Raw genomic sequence first — 25,543 nt, forward strand, 5'->3', positions numbered from 1 at the left:
GAAGAACATCACTTAAGACTTCCGCAGATGTTCTAAGCCTAACAAGCAATTGAAAAATATTCTTGAAAGGAAAAATATCAAACTAATATTAATGTTAAATCAAGTTCATGGAATTCATTAGAAATTAAAACTATAGACAAGAAAACAGCTGTAACAACCTCAAATCTTATTTTTAGTAAGGCATTTCAAGCCTCAGATTGAGTTCAGCTACTGGAACCAGAAAAGCAATAGATTAAGGCTCAGCTTCTCCCCTAGGCATTGCACTCGGTTAAAAAGTTATAGGGAAAAAAAAAATCTCAGAAGGGCAACATCATCATCTCAGAGCAATTTTCTACAAAAGAGGGATGGTGTTTGTATAAAAAACATGAGATGCAAATATAAGCAGTTTGTTGCAATCACAAGTACAAACACTGTAACTTCTTCTAATGCTTCTAATTTGAAAGTAATAAATCATTTCATTATAAATCCAGATCTCAATGAAAATATATCAGCATTCATTTTTCAGTTCAAGTACATCTGTAATCTTCATATTTAATTAGACATTGGGTAAGACAGGCAAACATGCTCATTTATTTAGATCCTGTAGATCGAATAGGGAATTGAATGCTTGACAAAGGGGAATGCAAGAATAATGTAAGGCTTTTTCTCTATGAAGATCTCAAAAAAAATAAAAAACACCATCTTTTTTTTTTTTGGCAAGTGTTTTAAAAAATTAATCCAAAAATCCACAAATATCAGCCATGGTTGCAGGTGTCCTCAGCACAACTCCCACAGCTCTTAAGATCATTAATGGAGGAGATTTAGAGAGACCCAAGTGATATCCAGCAGCAGTAAAACCTAGGCAAAGCTGCTAAGCACTTCTGAAAATGAGACAATAATTTAGAATCCTAAGGATGGGATTTCTGAAGGCGTTTCAGTCATTAGAACTGTAAAAGTCCCATTGATTTTTAGTGGAACTTCATCTCTCGGGATGGCTGAAAATCCCATTCCAAATGTCAGTTAAAGAAGCTGAAAGGTTGAACTTTGGCTAGGATTTGATTGCCACTGAACTGCAACCAGTATGGCCTTTTTAACACCTTCAGGGCCCTTCCAGCATTCCAGCTCCTGGACTGATGAATTCACAAATGCTGGTTTGATAGAGAAATATATGCTGGTAGGGTTATTAATCTGCCCACAGGAGATACTTCAGACCACACTGCTGCTGCTCCTGATTTTGGTGCTCCAGGGCTGAGCAGCAGGACCACGGGCACATAACAAACACAACCCAGGGGCGCGAGGAACAACGGGAAGAGCGCAGGACACAGCGGGACAGAGCATGGGGGGCAGATGGGAATTTAAGAGGTGAAAAGCTCAGCTGGGACTCAATGTCTGTCAGGCACCACATCCAGGCAGGTATTGAGACAAACACTGCCTGCTTTCAGCCAAATATGATTATTATTAGACGCATTCTGACAACTTTATTTCAAATCAGCAAAATATAAATTCTTTTTTTATCCAGAATTTTCCTAGATTGTCCAGCTATGCCATTAACAGAACACAGATTCCTACTTTCCCAGCCTGACAATGATTTATTTTTTTCATAGCTCATTTGAAAAGTCAGCCCTCAAGGCTAAATTTTCTAAGAGTTCAGACATAAGAGTAAGCTATTGTGCCAGAGCAACTCCTCATAAAGCAGCTGGATTTCCATGTTTATGCATACACTCAGCCTGTAGCTAATGCAAGGTAATTCAGGTTAATTTAGAACTCCTTTTGTTGAGCTAATACACAGTAACAAATTAAAACTTAAAATATCTGCATGCCTAAGATGGAAGGAGCTATAGAAAATGAAAAGATGTAGACAAGCAAAGAGTTTCCTAAAGTGATAAATTTTTTCTGGTTTTGTCTTTGATTTCCTAATTTCAATCAGTTTCCATGGCAGCTAGGCACTTAGCTTGTGCATCTCCCCATCTGCTTGTCCCTCTAGTTGCACGAGGACCTTTGAACACTTGGTTCAGGAGGATCAAACACCACAGCTGGCTATGTGCAGAACTGCTGCTGAATAAAAAGAAAGTGTTGTGCAAGATTGCATCCTTCTGGTGAGCCTGTGCATTTACACTAAACACGATGTGGCAGCATATGTGCAAGGCAAGGCTTATTAAGACATCTCTAGAAGTTTATTATAATGAGAGATGGAAAAGAGTTGTTTGTTTATAAAATTATTTTACTCGTTTATGCCTACATTAATTAGATTAATTGCAGAAAGGAAATTTACATTTTTAAATATGTACCCAGCTGTTCTTTGTCCTGAAGCTGTCGCTGCACAGCTCCTAGGGCTCAAACAGTGCAAGCTGAGCAGGGACATTGTGCTGGAGCACCCCAGCAGCCCCCTGAGAGGGGATGAGGGTGGAAGAGCTCTTCCTGCTTTGTTTCTCCAAAATATTCAGTCAGGGCATGCACTTGTGGTCTGTCTTAGCCAGAGGCAGCATGGACAGAGCTGCTGCAGCCCAAAGTCCAGGACGGAGCAAGTCACCCCAGCTGGCACTGCCACCTTCTCAATTGCACATTTTAGAGCACAACTGCACCATGACTGCTCAGTGCCCGAGTTCTTACACAGAGGAAACAAGAGGAGAAAACTGATGAGAAACTACCAGCTAAAATAAGAAGGGTAAAAAAAACGTAAAGAAATAGCTGCCACCCAGGGATATTGGATTGCATTTGAGGAAAGATCGTATCTGATCAAAAGCTTATAACACTAAGGCTTGCTCTAGAAATTTAATAAGAGTCAGAGGCTTCTCTGTTTTGCATACATGCTTGCGCACTTCTTACTAGAACAGGATTGTCTGAGTACATATCTTCTGAGAGATAAAGAGAAACCTCCTGGTATGCACGTTAATTAGAAATGAAACTTTACTGAAGATATCGAACAGTAAACAGCTATCATGTGAAATAAAATTAATTATTGTACAGCTCAAGTAGAATAAAGGACCTTTTGAAGACTCTTTTCATGGACACTTACTGACAAGTAATGATCAAAATGCCTCCGAGTAAAGCCATCCTCAGCGGGAAATGGCCTGCTGAAGGCCACGTTGGTGTTTAAACTGATGTTTAAACTGAAGAGTTCAGCTTCAGCGCTGTGTTCATCCTCCAGGTGAAACTCATTTATCACCTCCATGCACCTACACAAAGATGAAGACCTGGAAGAACAGGATGGAGATATTTCAGGGGAGGACAACTGCAGGACAGGAGAGTTATGAACAAGCAATGAATGTTTTAATCTGCAAAAGCAGAGAAGTGAGCGCTTGCAGCTACAACAGATATCCCATGCAGCTGGCATCCAAGCGAACAAGTTTCTCAAAGGCTGGTTAAGAAGCAACTCAAAGAAAATTTTCAGAAACATAATAAATAAGCAAAGCCTAAGGATGTAATTCCTAATTTAAAAAAAAAAAAAAACAAAAAACAAAAAACAAAAAAAAACATCTCCCGAGCACACTGAGACAAGTATCCCAGTTTTCTCTCACGCCCTCTTTGACCACGGTCATCCAAGGCACTAGAAAAAGCCAGCTGTGAAGCCAGCAAGGCCACTTGTTTATATTGTCATGTTAGCATATACATTTTCCAGGAAAAAACATTCTTGACAGCAACAATGGTTTTCTTCCCCTCACAGAGAAATGAAACAGAAATCAGTGCATCACAGTATAGATAGAGCACAAAGATTTGATTACACCTTAAAAGCTTGCAGAAGCACTATCAAGAAAAGCTTCACAACCAGTATTATGGGTCACTATTTCGTCATCAAGGTTTCTTTTGGTAAAGTACAGCCCTGCCTGGGAAGCTGGGAGAGGCACATTTAACCAGGAAGGCTGTTTTTATTTCCTTACTGTTCCTTTTCCCCTGTCTGAAGAGCTGCAGTCAAGTCGCAGGGCCAACCGATAGCACAGCGTATATACTCTTTACATTATGTTCCAATAAAGAGATTTATTACTTTAATTTAAATCTGTAAATCTTTGTTTGAATGTGATTTCATCTAATATATACAAAGATTCAAAGTGAGGGAATGACAGTCTTTACTGAAAAAACGGTGTCCAAAAAAGTAGTGTTGCAATATGCTCCAACCTGGTAGCTCAACGTTTAGCCAAGGACATTGCTCCCAGAACGTCCTTCAGAAAAGCAATTTCCTCTGTGTGCAGAAGTCCTCTCATTTAACCATGTAACTGGACATATCTAGCTGCCAAGCAGTCATCAGTTAAGTTATTTGCATCTCAAGCCACACACCATGGCTTCATTATGCTATAAACTTCACAACCACAGAAGGAAAATATACCTCCTGTCCTGAAAAATCATAAAATGAGAAGCCAGAAATGACAGCCAAGAGGAAGGAAAGCACGAGGAAATATTATCTTGTGTTGCACAGCACCCCAGGGAGGGTCTCAGCATACCACCGAACACACTGGGCTGGGGCTGAGTAGGTATATGTGGTTGTTTCGTGATTTACATACACCACGCTGAAAGTAAGGTTATATACCTGCTGAAATCCAGGGCCTATGTGGCAGTGCTTACTCCAGCAAAATACATTTCAAGCAAACCATATTTTACCAAGTCAATGATTGTTAGCAAAGCGATGCTTTCATCCTGCTTTCCCTCCTACAAGGATATTAATTTGCTTAGCCTGCTTTTCTCTCTTGACTTCTAATTCCACTAATTCTGTTGATTTCAGGAGAGAGATTCCTGATATATGCCAGTGTGAAAGCTAAAGTACAGTTGTCAAAATATAAAAATATGTGCCTGATTCCTGGGTATACTTTGTAATAAGTTCATAGCCCCACAGTGATTGCAGTATAATTGTCTTCATTCCCTACGTATATTTTAGTAATGGGAATATAATCATTAGTGCTTATAAGACATATAATCTCATTACAGCCAACCCTGTTAGCATACTTCAGCTTCAGCCTATATCACCTCTCACTGAAATAGATAAACATTTCTGTTCTTCTGTATCCAGACAAGACTAATTCCTGCCTCTGACAGTTACCATGGCTCACCAGGAAGACACAATGGCCTCAATTGCTTTCAATACATTTAATTTTCCACTTCTAGAACTCAGCCAAAAAGCAAGAGGTTCAATGACACACTGCAATTATCCCATGGCAATTCTGACACGCAGAATAAGGATTCAAGGGGAGAAGGTACTTGGTGGTCAGACGCTGTCTGGAGATGAGAGATGGTGCCAGAAGTACAGAAGGTAGAGCCTGAGCTAGGTCTGGTTGTGCTGTCTGAACCCAGAGCTGGAAGCTGGTGCTGGTGAAGTCTACTTTGGATGCTGAGACCCAAAGCTCCCCACACCTGCGAGCACAGCGCTGAAGCCAGAGAACTGCAGCACACCCTGAAGGACAGCTTTAACTTCTTCACTCACTCAGTTTTACATCTCTAGTACCAAGGCAGAGAAGTGCTGCACTGTCAAGGGAGCTGTTCCAACTCTTGTGAGAGAATCTAAAATTCAGGAATACGAACCAGTGTTATCACTTAGAGAGGAGATGAGCATGAACCTCAGAACAGCTCAAAAAAAAAAAAAAAAAATGATCTTGCTTGCCAAGTCAATCCAGTCCATCAATTAGCCAACACTCAAAACACTCACAGGTAAATTACGACAACTGGAAATAAATTGCTCAATTTACATATGGTGGTCTTTATGATCACTCACTCACAAATATTTGGTTATGTTTTCTGGGAGCAGAGGCTCTGCAGCAGTTCCCCTATCCCTCTCATCACCACCTGCAATGAGGAACCTGCGCCCAGGAGGAACACACAGAATCAGGGCTTCCCGCAAGTAGTGCTTGCAAGGGTGATGTTTGCCCTCTTCTAATTAAAAAAAATAATTAGTTCCACCCAAGTCCACCACATGTGCAATGATATAAAAAATGTGGGTGTCTGTTGAGGGTACAAGTCAGCAATATAGGTGTACTGCTTATTGAGGAACAGCTCAGCTACCTCTGTGATGGACACCATGGGATTCCTGAACAAGATACAGCACGAAGGTAATTGCACACCAACAGTGAGCTTAAGAGTCTAGAAGGGGCAGCGGTTTGTTATAACAAACCATTATCAGCATCCAAAAAGCTACCGATGCTTCCTGGCCTTTTGATGCATGTGATTTCTTTTAACATTAGCAATACTAGCACTTTTAAAAGGGCATATTTTTATTAAATTGATAAATTAGAACAACTTCTGGAAGAAGCTGTTAAGGTTCGATGACTAAATCTAGTTTTTTAATAACAAAGATGATTTATTTGATAGCCCCAAATGAATCATTCTGAACTACCACTGCCTATCATCTTAATCCCACTGTCCCACTTGAAGATTCAAGTTCTGTGTATAAAAAACACTTCAGGAAATATTTGTTGAAAAATGCCAGTGTGCATTTAAACATTGGTTAGTCACCGAGCTGTTGGCAATCACCGTACCTTCTCCACAGAGAATTCATAGATTGAAACAGTATTTTTCAGTTATAATATTTCATTTTTATAAAACATAACACTTCTCAAACATTGCCTTAAGTGAAGACAAGCCATAAACAAAATGGTATTTTAATGAGTCATTAAAACAAAGCTATAAATTCTTCTGAAATTAAACTTATTGTGCATTGGCCATCATTGTTCATATGACTCCTGACATGGATGCACTGTAAAAATAAAACGCAAGGTTTATGACAAATGTGAAAATAATTAATTGTTTTGGTATTTAGATTAAATGTGTGGCGTAATACAGTCACCTTACAACTGTACATACAGCAATGCACTGATGTAATGTATGTTCTGGCTGAAGAAAAACGAGTTATGATACTTTTAATACAAAAACTAATTTTCATGTGAATTTTTATACATCTCAAAAAGATTTAACCTTAGGTTGTTAGATTTAATTCATTAGCTACATTATGCAGTGATACCACAGAATAATTTTCTTGTTAGGCCAGACGCTTTCTTGCAACACTCCTAAAGGTACTTGGAAATCCAGTTTTCATGTTGAATATAAGTCAGTCAATTTTGAGATGGCCAATGATGCGCAAAATGGAATATTTAAAATTTCCCTTTTGCCGTGAGGCCGGGTGTCAGGCCGCAGTGAGTGTTGCTGAGGGAATCAGCTTGGTTTCTACAATATCTCATATAGGTTTTTACATCTACTGCTCCACTTCTCCTGGGATGTTCTCGTCTTGTCCTCAAAAGAGCAAAAACAAGGGGCTACTGGACTTTCCCCTTGGGCAGATCCCCAGCACACCAGGCTATAGTGATGTGCTCAAGGCTATGGAGGAAACCTACGGCAAAATCTGTTTAAGGACCAGCCTCTGCCACGTGAGACTACCTCATCTTTTCCACGGCTTGTTCTCCTGATGGGAAGATCGCAGAACATCAGGGAGTCCCCAGGGACAGATGTTTGCCGTGAGCTTGTGCTCAGGCTACAGGCACAGCACAGAGCTCCGTGAGTGCCTGCCTCCCTGCTCCTCATACGGAGGAACACCTCGTCAGGCCATCGTGAGATCCACAGTTTCATTTCACTCCGAAAATTAAGTATTTCAGATAGAAGAGAACTTATAGAAGAAATGCATCCACAGTACAAAATAAAAACTTATGAAATAAGCTTTTTCATAAGATTCAGAAGATTAACTTTCCTACATGTTATTTCAATGCATATTACTACAATCAAAAGACAATTTTGTTTTATGACAGTTATGATATTTCTAAGTCAAAAACAAAAATAATTAGGTATGGCATATCACTTTAATTTCCTCCTACTCATAAATCAGATTGTTGTGCTTTGCAATACTACTTCCAAACTATTTTAATGTGCTTTAAATCTACCCTGGCCAGCCCTTCAGTTCTTTAAGAATACATACCTTTGTACATTTGAATACAACATCATAAAGATGCTTGGCGTTTCAGCATGCATTTTTAATGGATTTTGTAAAATATATTTCTAAAACTAGAAATTAGCATAATGTTAATTGTGGCCTTACAATTTCTGCTGGAGATCTGCATATAGAAATAGGTTCGCACTGTCGTATCTTAATGCCTCCACTTACTCTATAAGCTGAGCTAGATTCATCAATTAGGCATTCTCTGTTTGTAGAAAGAAATTCTTCATGAGTTACTAAAAGCTACAGACATTTTTACCACATCCTTAATTTTGTATCCATAATAAGGCCAGTAATTTCTCATTAAAAATCACTGTTAAAATCATGTTAGTATTCTAGTCCAAGTAATTCTATAAAGATTTTTGAGACTGAGAAAACATCCTCTCTAGCTTACTAGAGTTTGAAAACATTTCTGGTAAGCAATTATTTTTAAGATTGTCAGTCCTAGCTCTGTCCTTTGAGACCTGTGCATATAGCATCTGATTATTTCCGCGGCACTTATTTAATTACACAAGTAGAGTTTAGAAGAGGCACTGCTCCACACAGAAGTTGTCATGATTCAGCCTTGCAAGCTTTATTGCGGAAAAACTTCAATATATATCACACTATGATGCTATGAATGCTCTATGACCTTACAAAAAAAAATATAAAAATAAAAGATATCTTAGCAGTAGAAAGGTTAGCTAATACATAGGAGTTACGCTCTCCTAGATAAGCAGCATGAGTATAGGTGCATCCTGAATTTTGGGACAGAAGAGCACTGAGGGGGCTTACAACGTTAAGTGGTTAGAATGGAGAAAGTACTGGAGTCACAACTGACAAAAGACTGAGGCTTTGAAAGACTGAAGGAAGGAATAATGAAGGCAGCCACTACACTGCAAGACTATGTTATCACTGTACACAGCATTTCAAGGCAACTAGTGACAAGCTTAACTCTTTTCTTCTACACCCCCATGAAAGTCTGTTCATCACTGCAGCACTGCCAATAAAATCTCTCTAACTTGGTTTTGCTGTATCTTGCAAGCGTTGCTGAGCTGAGGAAAAAAACTGCAACGTTTTAAAGGGGGGAAAAAAAAATCCCAGTTTTAAAACCAGTTTAGAATATAATGTTATTTCCACATTTGCAAAGCACAGCTGGAGTCTCAGCCACCCCAGCTGATGGGCTGTCCCAGAGAGAGGGAGCCTGCAAGCACCAGAAGGGTTTTTAAGAACCAGACCCCGGCAGCTCTGGGAGCCCCAGGTACTGGGACACCACGGGGCTGGAGGTCACCAGCCTCCCACACGAGGCAGCTGGCAGAGAATTTAATCAAAAGCAATATACAGCAATGCCCTCACTTTGATGATGGCAAATCCTATCAGAACAATTGTTTGTCAAACACTGTCAGTGTCAGACACTGCTTCAGTCACTACAGATAGGCAAAGTCTGCAGGGAGGGTGATTTCTTTGCTGTTTAACAGCATTACCGAGTGATTTTTTTTCACCTGCTCCCCATGCTTCCTCTGCTGGCTCCTACAGTGTATAACAGTGGTCTGACCTAATGCAGCCATTCCCACGATTGTACCAAGTGACACGAGCCTTTCTGCCAGTTAGCTCTCACTACAGCCTTGCTTTGTTCACCATCAGACCATCACAGTCACCAAAAAAATACTGATATTAAGCAGTAAGAGTAATTGCCACCCCTATCGCAGGAGACATTGCCAAGCAGAACTCAGTTTCATTAAGAGTATTGATTGTGATTTATTTGTGCCTGGGAGAGATTACAGTTCCTGCCCCCACACAGTATTATATGACCACTATATACTGATGTTTCAGAAAAGATTGATTGTATTTTCAGAAGTGATTCATTAAAAGATCTTTTCAGACAAAAATCCCAGAAAACATGTTTTGAATCCTTTAATAAAACACTAAGAAAGTGTTTTTGTTTTAGCAGCTTACATCAGATAAATACATAAATAAAACGTTGTATTTTATCACGCCCTGCACCTTTTTATTGTTCAGATAAGCATAAGCCAGAAGGAGAAATGTGTAACTTTGTCCAGTTATCGCACAGTTCAACAGGACCCCCAAATCGGTTTTATTAGAGTAATGGACTCTTTTGCAATTTGCATTCATTTTACCTACAGTATGTCAGTCATGATAACTGGCTCTGCTGCGTTTATCCAAGATCAGTGATTCTCATACATTACTGACAAAACACACTGTTGAACCTTCCAAGTAGTTCTCCGGTAAGCGTACCACACTTCTCCAAAGGTAATAATTTACACACCACTGCAAAACGCATTTACAAAACTAATCTTCTAAGGATGAGGAACCACTGAATTGAATACCAAAAGAGATTTATTCGTATAGCTGCATGCTATGTATTATTGATGCTGAAGTTGCTATATCCTTGAGCAATAGTCAACTTCATTCTACCACTGTCTTGACCCAAAACACAATTATTTGTTCCATTTTATTATTTCAATTGATCTCAAAGGAAGCAACCAGGTGTTAAGTACCTTGTATGTGTGCTCTGCAGCTTAAACAACAATTTAAGCTTTAAATTATATATTATGTACAATATAAATCCAGAATACAAAAATAATACTGGATTTTATATTTGCATCTTCAGTAGATGGTTACTGTTACTGCTTTTTTGCATATAAAACTATAACAATTTATAACATAGCTGCTGGTTCAGAAATATTTGTATTTGTCTCTCAACAACTCTGAAGAAAAGCCTTGATAAAAGGGTTTGAATCAGCTCCATCCAAGCATTTAAGAATTACTAAAAGTTGAAGATAGAATAGACACTTTTGTCAGTTAATTAATCACTTAACAATATGACAGAATTAGTAACATCCTGAAATAATCAGAAATTAGCTTCAAAACAAAAGCACACATATATATGTGTATGTATGTGTGTGAATATATACATGTGCATGCTTTTTTGTGAAGCCACACAGACCCTGTGTCTACCTGCCTCTAAGCGTAGAAATCTTATAACTGAAGCAGCATTTCTTAGGAATGCTGGATTAGTCTGCTTGTGGGTTTAACTGTTGTTTCTTCTTTATTTTAGATCTAACTTATGGTAGCTTTTAACATTAAATAACACATCTAAAAAGAAAAAATTGTCAACAATAAGTCTACCAATATTGGTTTTCTGTAAACTCTTCTCCATCTAAACTCTGTTGGTAGGGATTAGGGAAAGGTATGGGGTTGGGGAGGGGGGACAGGTTGGCATCTGAGAGACAAGGAGAATCATAATCAACCTGCCAAGGTGACTTGAAAGAGAAGTCCCTTACGTTTAACTGGAAACAGGCTACGGTGCCACAGTTCAAAGGTGGAATTGCCACAGGAGCGGGACAATCCAAACACCCAGTTGTGATCATAACAACACTGGAGATACAGTGTGATTTCAAAACATAGGTAATGGTGGAGAGAAGCAAGAATGCTAAACTGTTTTATACAATAAAAGGAAGGCATGAACATCATTCATGCCATGAGTGGAGAATGGAAACTAATAACCACAGCATGAACCTTGTGAAAACCTGATGAAAGTGTGCGACCAATTTTGGTCTTACTCAAGTGTTCTCTGAGCAGAATAGCTTGCAGATCACATTGCTGGTCTGTATCTAGAACTTCCCCTAAGCTGGAAATTGACCAGTCATTAAATATCAAAAATCTAGATGACACAGAGCTATTGTTTACTTGGGAGCCAGACAGTATAAAATGATGTAAACTGAGTCTATTTGAATGTAAATTGTTAACCACAAGATTCTTGAACTTCTGATTAGGATATCGAATTGTTATAGCAAATAAAAAAAAAATCCCTTTCAGTGATACTGTGCCTATCTCTAAAGTTCACAGAGAAGCAGATCCAGATAGCGATTCAGCTCAAGGAGAATTCATTCCTAGGGCACAAAAGATCCTTCACATACCACTCCCTAAGAATACAGGAAGTTGGGACTTGAATAAGTTATAAAAATCTCAAGCCAAGTAAGTTATCTTCCTTTTGCACATAGATCCTTGGTCTTTTCTTTTTAAATGGCCCACTATTACCTCAGGTGATAATTTGCTCCAATAATTACTGCATAAACCCATTTTATTTTCACTTGAAGTTACACAAAACTACCAAAAAACTACCAAGACTTAGGGGCTTCATGTCTAATAAATTCACTGTTCATCTCCAACTTAAACATTAAAACATCATCCAAGTAGGGGATCCCAGGGAACTTCAGGTTCTGAGGTGTTCTTTGCAGATGATGTGAGAGTTAAAGTCAGCTTCTGTAACAGGAAAACTAAATTGCCTTGCTATCTCAGAGCCACGGTGTGCAGCCAAACTCTGCCAACATGGGGTAGATGGGTCCACGTTAAGCTTAGAGCAATGAGTTTCCCAGGCCACAAGGAGGGTTATATGTGCTCTCTGCATAATGAGAAATAAGCTGCAGAGCCAGTAGAAGTCAGTCACATCCCATGGAGTCATTATAGCAATGCTGTGGCCTTCTTCAGTTTTATGTCTTACAGTAAAATATAGATATCCACATTAAACCTCTCCAGGGACGATAAGCACAGTTTGGGAAGGAGTCAGCTATCTGGTTGGTTGCCATTAAAGCCAGAACACAATAACTGCATTTAAAACCTAAAATTAAATCTCATGCAACTACATGCATTAATCTTCCCAGGAAAACATCAATCTATTTAATGATAATCATTCAGAATATGAAGCAAAAATAAAGTAGAATAACTCAGGAGGCTCTGACGTTACATGATAACTTCAAAGGTAGTGTCAGCACACCTTGCAGCTTTGACGAGGTACTTTCAATTAGGCACCTTGGGAAAAGCTACGTGCGCCGCATCAATCAGCCCAAAACAAAGCAGTACCTGTGCCTCACACAATAAAAGAATAACTTGTATTATGCCAGGGAATTTAATGAGCTATGACTCCAAATCCCCGACAGGGAATAACTCTGCTTTATTGTTTATCCTCTGCACTGCCTAAGCCTCTCTGCACTGGCTCTACCCAAACACCATCACCCTGGTGGCGGCGCCCCTTTGGCAGCAGGCTGCTGGCCACACAGTGCTGCCCAAATATTGGCCCTGCCCCGGCCCTTGGGAGCAAGTTATCAGCTCCTGTATCCACTTGACGTTATGCAATTAAGCTCCCTTTGAATGCCTAATTTTTGTGAAAGCTAATTACCATACTTATTGCTACTTGAGATTAGCAAGGGAATATAGAGAGAAGTTTAATGTTGTTGTATCTCTATAACTAAAATAGCTCTAGAAATAAATTCACAGTACACAGTTTCTAGCCCATTAAATATAGTCATCTTATTTTGTGCCCACAAATACCTCTATTATTCAGCTTGAAGAATCTCACCACTGATGTTGTTGTTGCTTATGCTGTGATAGCAAGCTGGAAACCAGTCACGGATGGGACTGTGCTAAGCTTTCGGCTGAGGAAACACAAAACAAAGACATAAGCTTTTTAATGTGATAGGTTGTCACACTTAGAAGATGCATTAGAACATTTTGTTAAATCCCCTTTAGTTTGCATACACAGTTAATTTGCTGGTATGTTTATTCTTACGAAAGGTTCGAGCCCCATTTGTTACCCCTACATTATATTTGTCATCTCAAGCACACAATTATTTCTTGTGCCAGTGCGTTATACTGGGATAACGTTCAAGCATAGACCAAATGTATGTTTCTCTATCAGTCATCACAGCCACAGCACGCTAACACCCAAGCACTTCAGAAAGATGGACTCACAGAATGCTTCTGAGGAGCAAACATCTACTGTCCCTGCTCTTCACCTGGTAAAGAGCCCCAGAGAAGACAGATTTTCTCTGCCTGTGACAGGAGGGAATTTAAAGGGGATTAAATATAAGTGTCAAAAGCAAATAGAGTCCAGCGCTTCAATTGCATGATCACTGTTTGCTCACAAAAGCAACCATGAATTGCACCACATGGTGACTGAGGTGACAAGTGAAATAAAGCAGCATTGGATGGGAAGTGAAAAGGGATATTTCAGCCCATAAATAAGGACACCCATTGTGAGGTTTTAAACCCCTGAAAAATAGCTACATTTTAAAGAAAATTTCTACATTCCGGAGGCATGCCTGAGGATGCACACGGGAGAGCAAGCTGGGTGCCAATCTGATGCAGAAGGGTTTGCTCCTGGGGTAAGGCAGATGAAGAAGTGGCAGCAGCAGTGCTGTGAGCATCACTTGGGATGGCTCAGGGGCAGACCAGCCGGAGAGGAGGACCTCGCAGTGAGAGGTAAGGCAGAAGAGATCAGCTCTGATGGTTTTCCACAAAAAGTGAGATTGGCAGAGAGCAGAATTTGTAACTTCTCAAAGATGTAAAACCTGGACTCTAACAGGAATTAATGTGAATGCAAATAAAACAAAGCTTAGTTAGCTGTAAATAAAGTTTCGATGTTATTTGCATCATACAATCCAGCTAGATATTTTAGTACGCAACAGTCTTAATACTGCTTTCTGGGGCAAACAATACAGACCAATTACGACCAGAAATGTGCTGCTGAATTTTGTCAAGTACCAAAACACGAGTTATTTACATTTGTCTCCTGCAGATGTGCTATAACAGTCGGCAGATGTTAGTGCTCATAAATGACTTCTAGAGAACCTCCATCAACCCACAAAAAAGTAATAATCACTCAAACACCGATGGTTTTCTTCCATAATGGATTTCACACCTATTTAAGATATGCATTTTTCTACCCAGGAGGAGTCCAATAACAGTCTAGCACTGAAACTTTCATGGACAGAAGCAGACAGCAGTTTCTACCTACTGCTGACAGTGCCACAAAGTCCTTGTTTTACTCAACTAGGATGCTGAGAAGTGTTTTTATAAGTAAATTCAGCCTTCAGTTACCATGAACCTATGACACATGAGAGAACATATTTTGAACAGACCTGTGGCCAAAACAAAACATAAATCAAATTATGCTCTCAGGACTGCTCTGTGCATTTGGGCAGTGGGAGGCACCACGCACTCCCTTGGAGGCTGGCATCCTCACGGCAGGTCCCAGGGGACGTGCCCATCCACTCGGCATCCACAGCCAGGAGTCCCTTTGAAGTGGGATAAGCACATTTTCCTCCTTGAAATACATAAGCAGCATTTATCCTGCTCATCAGAAACAGCCAAAGATGACAGTGATGCTGCAAACACGAAAGCCCTGCAGGTGTTTAAATCCTCCCAAAAGTCTGTTTTAAGTGCGTGGTGTCCTATTGGATGATCCCGCTCTTGTAGAAGTGCACGCAAACCTCGATGTTCAGCCAGTAAGTGCCTGCAGGAGTGAGGTCTCCCCATTTCTGCCCTGCTGTCACCTGGAGGGGAACGTGCATCATTCATGGGGGAAATTCCTCTCCCTGCATGTTTTGGTGCACAATTAGATCAGGAAATGTTTGTTCCATGACTGACATGTTTTCTCATGCCAAAATTTACTTCAAGTGAACTCACAGCCAGGTCCCTTTGATTTCTTCCCCAGCAACAATGTAAAGCATAGATAATTAATGAAGACAGGAGGTTATTTTAATTATACATGTACATTGTTTTAACTGCAAGGGAGTTAAACTTGGAAAGAAATGAGAAAAGCACACCAACTCACACTCTCCAACGCAGACTAAAACCCTAAGGGCCTTCTGCTCAGATACCAAAGCTGGGTTTTGGCTGTAAAGAGGATGTGGACTCAGAAAGCGATGACCTCTGTCACTTTGGGCACTCTGAGCACAAAGCTCTTCTGGCTTCTGCTAGAGTTCCCCTACAAGGAGCAGAACTACTTCTCACAGGGCAGGAGGGCATCTGATTTTGTTTAGGATTCAATCTTTGATATTTGCAAGCTCAAAGTGGCTTCGGAGGATCCTCTCTGCACATGGATGGAGAAGTTTGTTTTACAGGCAGGGAAACTGAGGCACAGGAGGGATCCAGGAGTGCAGCAAAACTCCACAGGTTTAAAGCTCTCAAATGGTCTCCAAGCTACAGCCCAAGAATCATTGTCACTGCCTGGACAGTATCACATCCAAAGTGAACACGCACCATCGCAGGCAGGAGAGGTGAGATAGCTGAAGATTTTGTATAAATTATTTGCCTATTTTACCTCTGCTGAAGCATTGCTATTTGTAGATCCTCACCGTATAAACAAGACAAGAAAACATTTGTGGAGGCACAGCCACCCTGTTTCCTGGGCTCCTACAGCACACGAGCACCAAACACACACACTTCACTGCTGTCTGTTCCACCAGCATCCTGAGGAGGTGTTTAGGCCTCTTTTGCCATGCAAAGGGTTGAGAATTTCAGCTATCAGAACTTCCTTGTAGAATAAATTCCTGAAGAAAAAAAAAAAGATTCCAGAAATTATGTGGGGCACCCGTTGACTAGGTATAAAAGGGATCTTTTGTATCTTAATGTGTTTTTTTTTTTCAGAAAAGAATATTTGTTATCAATCGTGAGAGATGCAATTTCTATGATTTCCCTGAAGAAAGAAGAGCAGGTGCTAATCTAACAATGAATATCAAACTGAGCCAGGAGAATTCATAACCATTCATGAATTTGCATAGGGTAACTGTGAGTATTGGTGAATAACAATGAGAAAATTTGTTTAAAAGTACAATTTAAAGGGCTCGGTGTTGTCTCAGTAGGCAGGAGCCTTACATATCCTGTAGCACAGCCAATTTGAAGCAACGTGAGTAGCACTGAACCATATTTTGTAATTATAGACTAACAGAACTCATAATAGCATTTAGTTACCCATGGTAACTATGGGTATTTCCTATGGGAATGGGGTTAAGCTGAGGCAGGGGAAGTTTAGGCTGGACATCAGGAAGGGGTTCTTCACAGAGAGAGTGGTTGCACACTGGAACAGGCTCCCCAGGGAAGTGGTCACTGCACCGAGCCTGACTGAATTTAAGAAGAGATTGGACTGTGCACTTAGTCACATGGTCTGAACTTGGGTAGACCTGTGCGGTGTCAAGAGTTGGACTTGATGATCCTTAAGGGTCCCTTCCAACTCAGGATATTCTATGATTCTATGATTCTATGATATGTCAACCCCCTAGCACATTAAAAACTAAGTCGTACAAATGTACTCTTGGTCTTACTTTCATGCAACATAACCACTCGCCCTCTTTGACACGAGGTACTCACGGGTCTCGGTTATGTCCTTGATGCAGTTCCACCCTTAGAGCCTGGCTCTGGATTCACATCTCCCTCTCGAGGCACATGCACACGCAGACAGCCACAGGTAATGCCAGTCCGTAACAAAAGAACTAGGGAATAAAAAAAAAAACTTTCAGAACATGAGTTATGTTCCTTATACAACACACCAAGAATTTTATAGGCATGTGTCTCAAACAAGCTAGGATAGTCATAAAGATGGCAAGTACAGTTTCACTGACACAGCAGGGACAGAGAAGAATTAAAAAGTCAGAGTAAACTCCATCATGACACCTCTAGAATCATTTCTTCCTCTTTTCAACTAATTTTGAACAAAACCTCTTATAGGAGATGTAACTAGTTATTTTCCAACTCCTACAGGATTTGCCATTCTGAAGCTTATCTATAACGAAAAGGTTTCTATGTTCAATGCCAAGAGGTAGTTGGTTCTTTCCCAAGGAATTTGAAGAATGATCACAATAAATCAATGAAAGGGTCAATATAAACACTGGGAGAGAAGGGGAAGCTGTCTGTACAAAACAGCAGCGAACTGTAAAACTTGGGGTGCTGAGCTGCTTGTCAAACTCTTGAAAATCAACCCCAAAACAGCAATTACTAGAAAATGCATCCCCTATGCTTTCAAACCCTGGTGAAAGTCAGAATCCATGGCTTACTTCACCAACAGCTCCCAGACATGGAGCAGAGCAGCAGCTGACAACAATATCTTTCCTCTAAACTCCCCGTTCCAGATCACAACAGGTTCACAAGCAAGCAAGAAACCCTCTGTACGCTACAAACATGGCATTTTACAGCATGGCAGAAAGCCTAAACATATGCCAGGCAAACTGACTGTATGGAAGAGTCAGTTTGCCACAGCCTCTCCAGGAATTAATTTCTCATCAAGCTCCCCACAGCCACAAGAGTCCTGGGGTGAGGGCTCCTGCACCAGGCAGAGCCTCACTGCACATGAGGTGTGCAGGATGTGTGATGGGCTTTCGAGGTGCAGCAGGAGGCACAGCCACAGCCACTGGTATCAGCACCTGGATTACAGTGGCACCAAGAGACCACAACTGAAATCAAAAACCCACTGTTGGAGACTTAACGGGTGACCGTGCATCCATACTCTAAGGAAAATAATCTATTTTGAAGAGTTTACAACATAAAAGTACAAAGACAAAAGATAACAGCATCCATTTCACGGAGCCTAAAGAAAAGAATACAGAAAGATGAAGACACAAGCACGCGGCTTGCTAGATTTCACCTGAAGTGCTCTGACCACAGGGGCAGGCTGGGACACAGCTGGGGGCAAGCCCTGGCTGCTCCAAGTCCAGTGCCGTAGATGCAGAGCAGCAGGTGATGCTTTGCTGGAGAACACAAAGTCAAAAAGCAATATCTACAAGAATAGCTTGAATTCCTTTCCTAGCTTGCAATTCACAGTACTCTGTTGGGCAGGAATTAAGCCAAATGCATTCTTCCAGTCCTCTTTCAATACAATTTTCTACTGTAGCCATGAAAAGCAATTTATTCCGATCTCCAGGGAGCTACACAAACTGCATCCTCTCCACTGGTCCTGTGCTTCTCTGGAGCATGCAGCCACTTCATTTCCTTCTCTATTTTTATTTTTTCCTGGCAATCTTTGGGAGCCTCTGGCAAGCCAACAAGTAAAAGCAGACAGGGCACAGGAGTCCTGGCACAAACCCTTGCTCAAACAAGTCACCATCACGATGGCCTCTCGGAAGGGCCACCAAAACTGGCAGTGCACTTATTCGTGGTCTGATTCAGGAAAGGGATGAGAGTTAATGCACTCAGAGCCAGGCAGCTCTGATGAGATGCACAGTTAATGCAGTGAGTCTGAAAGCAGCACATGTTAGATCTCGCCTAACAATACTCCGTATTTACAGAGCTGCTGAGCCAAGAGCCCTGGTGTGCTGACAACTTACAGACAGCTGATCAACGCCCCTGTAAGACTGTCTGTGAAAGGATGGTAATAGCACACAGCAAATTCATTGAGAACCAATTAAGCAATTTGTCCAGGCACATCCCAAGGGAGAGGCATGCTCAGGAGCTCACCTCGCACCTTTTCACCAGCATCCTCATACATCTGCAGCACGGCCTCAGCATCTGGCTGCAGGAAGCCACTACAGCAATCCTGGAAACCAGTTCTCTCCCCTACAATTATATACAAAAGGATGAATATCTGCATAATAACGGAAAGATTCAGCATTTCCTAGGCATCAAAGGAAAACACGTCTGCTGGCTTAGACTTCGTCCCATTCACAAATCCCATTGAAACAGCAGATCTGGCTGATCACAAGATCTAAAGAGATGAAGAAAATTCATTCAATAAACATCAGAAGCACTTGCTATTTGCCAGAGACGTTTGGCACCACAATCAACTATTTGTTAGTCCCTCCTAAATGATTTTCTCATCATTTCAATAAGGGCCATAAATCTCCCCTTTAAGGCAATTCAGAGGCTGCTATATTAATTTATTTTGATCTGATTGCAAATACAGAAAGCCAGTGAAACTAGAAGCGCTGTAAGAATCTATTACTGCAGAAAGCCATGTAAATGAACACACTCCTATGCATATATACAGTACTTAAATTATTTTCTTTGCCATCTGTGACAATGACTTTACAATCACGCATCTTAAACAGGTATAGATTTATATGGGCTTTCTGGTTAACATTTCAGATCTATTCTCTAAACGCAAAGTTTTCTTTCTCAGTGACAGCAATACCACATTCCTATCACGGGGTTCTTGCTCTTAGCATTTATCACTTTTCATGTTCCTTGATGCAAATGGGAAAGAGCCAGCAAGAATGATGGAAGGTTCACAGGCATTTGCTACTGTCAAAAAATAAAAAAAAAAAAAGCATTTATTTTATTGCCACAGGACCCCCCGTCCTCTGATCCTCTGAGATCATAGGGGATGTCAGATTGTACGTGGTGCAACATAACACGATGTCAAAGCAGCCTGCACTCAGAATAAACAATCACACTGGGCAAGCGTGCCTGGAAGCCACCCAGAAAGGACCACTCTGAAGAAATAGAAGGCTCACATGCACATACAAAGCATATCAGTGCTTCAGACAAGGTACAGGTGGTAATTATTAGCTTGACTGCAAGCCAGGAGCTTCCTAAACAATAAACTGAATTGATTAGAAAATCACCCCCTAAACTCCCTGCTCTCATGAACCACGCAGTTGGTTGGGGTTAACAGCCAAGCAAGTGAGTAGATGGCTGCAAAATTTCTGTGCAGAGAAAGTTACTGAAACCTGACCTAGCAGAGTGCTGGGGAGGAGTGGTAGTAAATATTTAACATTTGTTTGGTATTTCCTCTAACACACAAAAGAGCCAAACATGCACTAGCTACATTTTCTTAAAGGACCTTCACTTCAGGTTTCCTCCCAGTCTCAGCTAGCAAACCAATAATACGAGGTTTCTTACAGTAAGATCTAAAGGAACTTTTTATCTGCTTGTAGATGCTCTAGCAGACAATAAAAGTAATGAATTAATATATGTGGCAGCCACTCATTCCTTCTCCTTCTGACTTCTGAAATCCTTCTGGAAGCCCCAGAGCACTGAATATCATTTCCCTGATGTCACTGACAAAATTGTATGCGTGGCAAAACTAATTCATCTTGAAGCTTGTACCTTTCCAGGCATGTCAGGGGAAGCTTCTTGTATTAATAAAATCACCCCCACCTATAATGCATGGCTACTTTTTTTCCCTTACAAATGAAATCCAGGAAAAAGTATTTTCCTTCATAGGATATATAGTCCCATACTATATTTCATTATCAGAAATTACTCAGAAGTACATGTAATAAGTTACATTGATCTTGACAGAAATATTTTTCTAATTGCAGCTGAAATGGTCAATATTTTTAATAAGTGCTTTTGTTTTAAGGTCATTGTAATACATTTACTGTTTACAGAAAGTTACCCAAGCATTCCAGAAATGCAGAAATTTCTTCCGATCTCACCTCATGCATCTTGTTTATTTACATCTTTAATTGCATCATCAGCATTTTCCCATGTGCTCCTGCCTTCCTGCACATAGGATGGATCCCTTTTACTTAATGAGCATGTATTTAATATTTTGCGTTCGCCTCATTTTTCAGCATGTCTGAGGCCTTATCTCCTGCATACTGTCCAAACACTATTCTGAATAAAGAATTTTTCATTTCCTTTGGGCTTTTCTCTGCTGTTTGTCACTATCTGAGTGCTCCACAACATTAATTAAACTGACAAGGTAAGGCAGCAGCATTATCTCCAGTTTACACACGGGGTACTGAGGCACAGAGAAGTTAAAGTCAAAACTGAAGCTAGCCAGAAACTTTACAAAAGTGTTTTAGTTCGAATAAAAAAATAAAAAATAAAGCATTACATTTGAGCAAAACATTTAAAGGAAAACTGAACGAGAAGTCTAAACAAGGAGCACAGGCTCAGGGCAAACAAGGTTCAGAGTTAAAAGATGGTTGTTCCAGTCTAAACAGAAAATATGGCATTTCCACTGAGCAAATAAGCCAAATATGACTAAGGGTCATTGCTTTCTTTGTTTTGTTCCCCACACACAAAGGTTTATCAGAACAAATTAATAAAAAGTTATCCAAATGATGAGTAATTGTAAGTGCCTCATGTCTGCAAGCAACAAAGATATTTCTGAACGCTCTGGTATCTGTGATCTCCTCTTGACAGGACAGTGCTACATGATTTAGTCCAGGTATGTGCCTGGGGCTGATCTTTTGAAAGTACAGATTCTCAAAGTAATTTATAGACTTAATTATGAAAAAAATACAAAGGCAAAAGCCTTTGAAAATGCTTGCAGAAATTGACGGTCTAAGGACTCACAAATTCCCAAAGATGTCATAATAAGATGAAAGTATTATCAGAAAAATTGTTATCCTTAACCTCATAATCAGTTTCAGAATCCCCTACTTCTTTCCCTGAAATAAACTCCTATGAAAAAGTAGCAAGTTACTGATCATAAAAATAAGTCTTAACTAAATCCCTTCACAGCATGTCAATTGTGCAAATATTTTAACAGCTAATGGCAAATTCCATGGCAATACAAATATATTTATTAATTTCAATCATTCAGGCCAGGGAAGTATGAGTAAGGGCACTATCATTTAGGGCTGTAATTAATCATTCTGGACATTTCATTGTCAGTGAACATAAATCAAGAAGCAAATGTTTCTCCTATCTGAGTGATATGTAACCAGCATTAACACAGTGACAAAATCTAATGCTTGTCGGTAGCTGATACATATTTTATCTACCTTTGACACCTAAGATGCAGGGCTGCTTCACATGAGTGCCCTCCACCACTGAATTTATTTTCTGGATGTAGAACACATCCTTTAGAAATATTACCAGAGTACAACAGCAATGCTGAAGAAAGAGATAGCCAAACACCAGGATTTAAAGTTCCTGGAAGCAGAAGAAAAAAAAAAACTTATACATCTACACAGTTGAGGCGTAACAAGGACATTAAAATAAGGACAAACACTCATAGTCAGGGCAATACAGGGATGCGTGGCTTTGTTAAATATCAATTAAGAGAAATAAACTGATTTTATAGCCTAATACTCAAATACTTCAAGACTGTGGAGAGCAGAAGCTTCACAAGGTCTGGTCCCTGCAGAGGGGAGGGATGCAGCGCTCCAGGCTCGCAGCCCCCAGCAGTGGCCATTTCGGGTTAAATCTCTGGCTCTCACTGGGACCAGGCACTCCACCCTGAAGCAGAAAGCTGCTCTCTACCATAACACCACAGGGTCTAACACTTCCCTCAATCCCTCTGCCTAACCCTGTATTTCTGATTAGGAAAATCTCTTAGAGGACAGAACCCCTTCATTTGATGGCAAACATGGGAAGGGGTCGCAGAGTTTGCAAGCCACAAGCTCAGAAAGGCTTTTCCCCAGCTTCACACTCATTAAGCTCACTGCAGCCACATGCGTGTGTGCTACAGGTCTGATGCTTCCAGCTACTCTGCAGTGCAAAATAGAGATAACACCTCCCTGAAAGTGGTGTTGCCACAGATCAGCTGCATGATTCTGCCGGAGGAACACAGCTTTGCTTTGAGCCAGGGAAGAACGTGCTTGCAGCTCACAGGGCATTGAGTTCAGTCCTCAGATGACAGCCTTCACATGCAAGAAAGTTCTTGTAGCTGTGCAGGAAAGTACAAACTAGGTTTAGAAAAGGAGGAAAGCCTCTAGAAGTGAAGCTAGTTTAAAAAAGGAAAAATTCTAAGAATCCTTACAAAGCCTCCACAGTGAGGCTGCCAGTGCGATTTGGCACGTAAATCTGGAAGCATCAAAGGCAGTGTATTTTTTTTTTAATGTTTTGTTTGTTCAAGTTTTTTCAGCTCCTGCAGTTCTCAGAAGAACAGGTATCTTCCACTTTATAAAATAACAATAATCACAGAACTCATGGGGACAGTTAAACCAGAGAGCCAGGAAGCTGAGTTCAGGCTGACGCTGGTTTCCACCTGAGTCCCCAGCATCCACCACAGCATGCACCTGGACCCATCCTGCAGGACCCACGGTGCTTTGGCTCACACCATCCCCTGGGCACAGCAGCAGCCATCAGGAGGTGGCCACCTGAGAACCACAGACACAAGCAAGAGCCTCCAGCTCTCCGAGCCATCCCTGCAGCTGAAACCGAAGTCGCTGCCACTCCCAGCCCACCAGAAAGCTGCCCCACCGCCCACCCAGCTGCCTCTCCCCATGAGAGAGGGGAACCTCTTCAGGCAGCACAGCCAGGTCCACCTGGCACAGGGAGGAGAGCGCCTTAAATCTGCCCAGACAAGGATGAGAGATCTCATCAGAGCATCAGAGCCACCCCACGTAAATCTTACAGAGCTGGCGAAGTGAATCCAGTTTTACTGACTGCAGAGATTTAAGTTTTGTGAAATACATTGAGGTGTTTAGGGAGCTGAAGAACTAGCTAATTTCAGTTCATAGTTAAGCAAAGCAGAGAATAATACAGTTACCATATAATGCCTTTTTTAAAGCAAAAAATCTCAGTACCGCATTGGCCTGGCTGTGAGCTGCTGGACTCGGGCACTGCTGGGGCTAACAGCAGAGGCAGCCCTCATTCTGTTTCCTCATCTGCAGGCCACTGTTCGAGACTGCTGAGGACACCACCAATCCCTTGGCTTTAGAAAAGCCAAGATCTCTGGCACTCCAGTCCTGCCAGCAATGTGTGACTGAAACGGTCCTTAGCCTACCGTTCACGGCTTATCTCAGATTTTACATCCAAACTCAAACCTAAACATACTGATCACAAGCTCTTGAATAAAAAAAAATATTTCCTATTTAATCACACAATTCTATCAACAACATGTAGAACAGAGAAATACACATACGGCTGTATGACTAACAGCAGTGCAAGCACTGAGGTGGAATTTTGCCCACAGGCAGGAACCACAAATCCAGGCCTGAGATAATCCATTTGTAAAACATTCAGCACACAACACACGCTCTCAGCTTTTCACGCAGGCATTCTTCTCCAAAGCACAATTTACATTTGAATTTGTATGGTATGGAATCAAATACTAAAAATAAGCATCAAGGTTTTCTTCACTGAATTGTTCCTTAATCAGATTCAAGTGTTTTGTCTAACAACTTCAAATGCTTAGTGCTTTCTGAAAATAACAAAAATTCCTTTAATTCTTCATGATATCTATTGAGGGAGAAGTGCCTTGAATTGGTTCTGTTGGGAAAAAAAGAGCGGGCTGTCTACATTTACCTGCTGGGACACAGCACACGAAAGGAAAGACACTCTTCCCGAAGCAGAAGCCACCAGGTGGCTGTGAGGAAGCCCAGCATGAACACACAGCACAGCAGGTCCAGTTCTGCTGGGCTCCATCCCACCCCAGAGGGAACAGGGCAGTGAGGACCCCCCTGCGCGGGGCATACCCAATGCAGGGCTGGGGGCAGGCCCCTCACCAGCCTTGGCTCAGTCCCATCTCTTGGTATCAGCCCCGAGGACTTCCCAGAATAACAGGGCAGGGAGAAGCCTGCACACAGCCTGCTCCAGGAGCAGCAGCAGGGATGCTCCTCAGCTCTGTGGTCCAAAATGCTCCAAGCCACCAGTGTTCAAAATGTTTTTGCAGGGGTAGGTGGGGAGCAGGTGTTTTTCTTGCCACAGTCTGTTTTGTATACACACAATGAACAAATGAATATTTTAAATGATACAGAAAACCAAAGCTTTGTCTTGGCAAAAGCCGTAAGAATAGAGCTAAGTGACTAACTTCTTCACGGTTAATGCAGAAGTACAGCTAAGTAATAAGGCTTCATGCAGGAGCCGCACACAGCCCCCAGTGGCTGCACTTGAAAATTGCTGAAGTTAACGAAGCACTTAACAGCACAACCTGAATTCCCTTACTGCTGCTGAGCGGTATCACCGCAAATGAACAGGAATCGAACGCTGCACCCACCAAGCTCAGACTCAGCTTCAAGCCATTTCAAACCCAGATGTATTAAGATC

The 25,543-nt window shown here is 41.1% G+C and overlaps 1 long non-coding RNA gene across 6 annotated transcripts in view; it reads right to left on the bottom strand.

Moving 5' to 3' along the window:
- LOC106017214 (uncharacterized) overlaps positions 1 to 25,543 on the bottom strand; it is a 29,383-nt gene that overhangs the window by 2,627 nt on the left and 1,213 nt on the right. For 2 of the 6 annotated variants that reach the window (XR_011812554.1, XR_011812555.1), the window contains exons 2-5: positions 17,033 to 17,154; positions 13,634 to 16,215; positions 13,214 to 13,317; positions 2,996 to 3,173 (exon numbers count right to left, since the gene is read on the bottom strand). This is a non-coding gene — a long non-coding RNA (uncharacterized lncRNA). Of the gene's footprint in view, positions 1 to 2,995; positions 3,174 to 9,670; positions 12,746 to 13,213; positions 13,318 to 13,633; positions 16,216 to 16,986; positions 17,155 to 25,543 lie in introns of those variants that run through there. The other 4 variants (XR_011812558.1, XR_011812559.1, XR_011812556.1 and 1 more) reach the window with 4 other exon arrangements.

Source organism: Anas platyrhynchos, chromosome 13 (genome assembly GCF_047663525.1).
Source record: "Anas platyrhynchos isolate ZD024472 breed Pekin duck chromosome 13, IASCAAS_PekinDuck_T2T, whole genome shotgun sequence".
Classification (NCBI taxonomy): domain Eukaryota; kingdom Metazoa; phylum Chordata; class Aves; order Anseriformes; family Anatidae; genus Anas; species Anas platyrhynchos.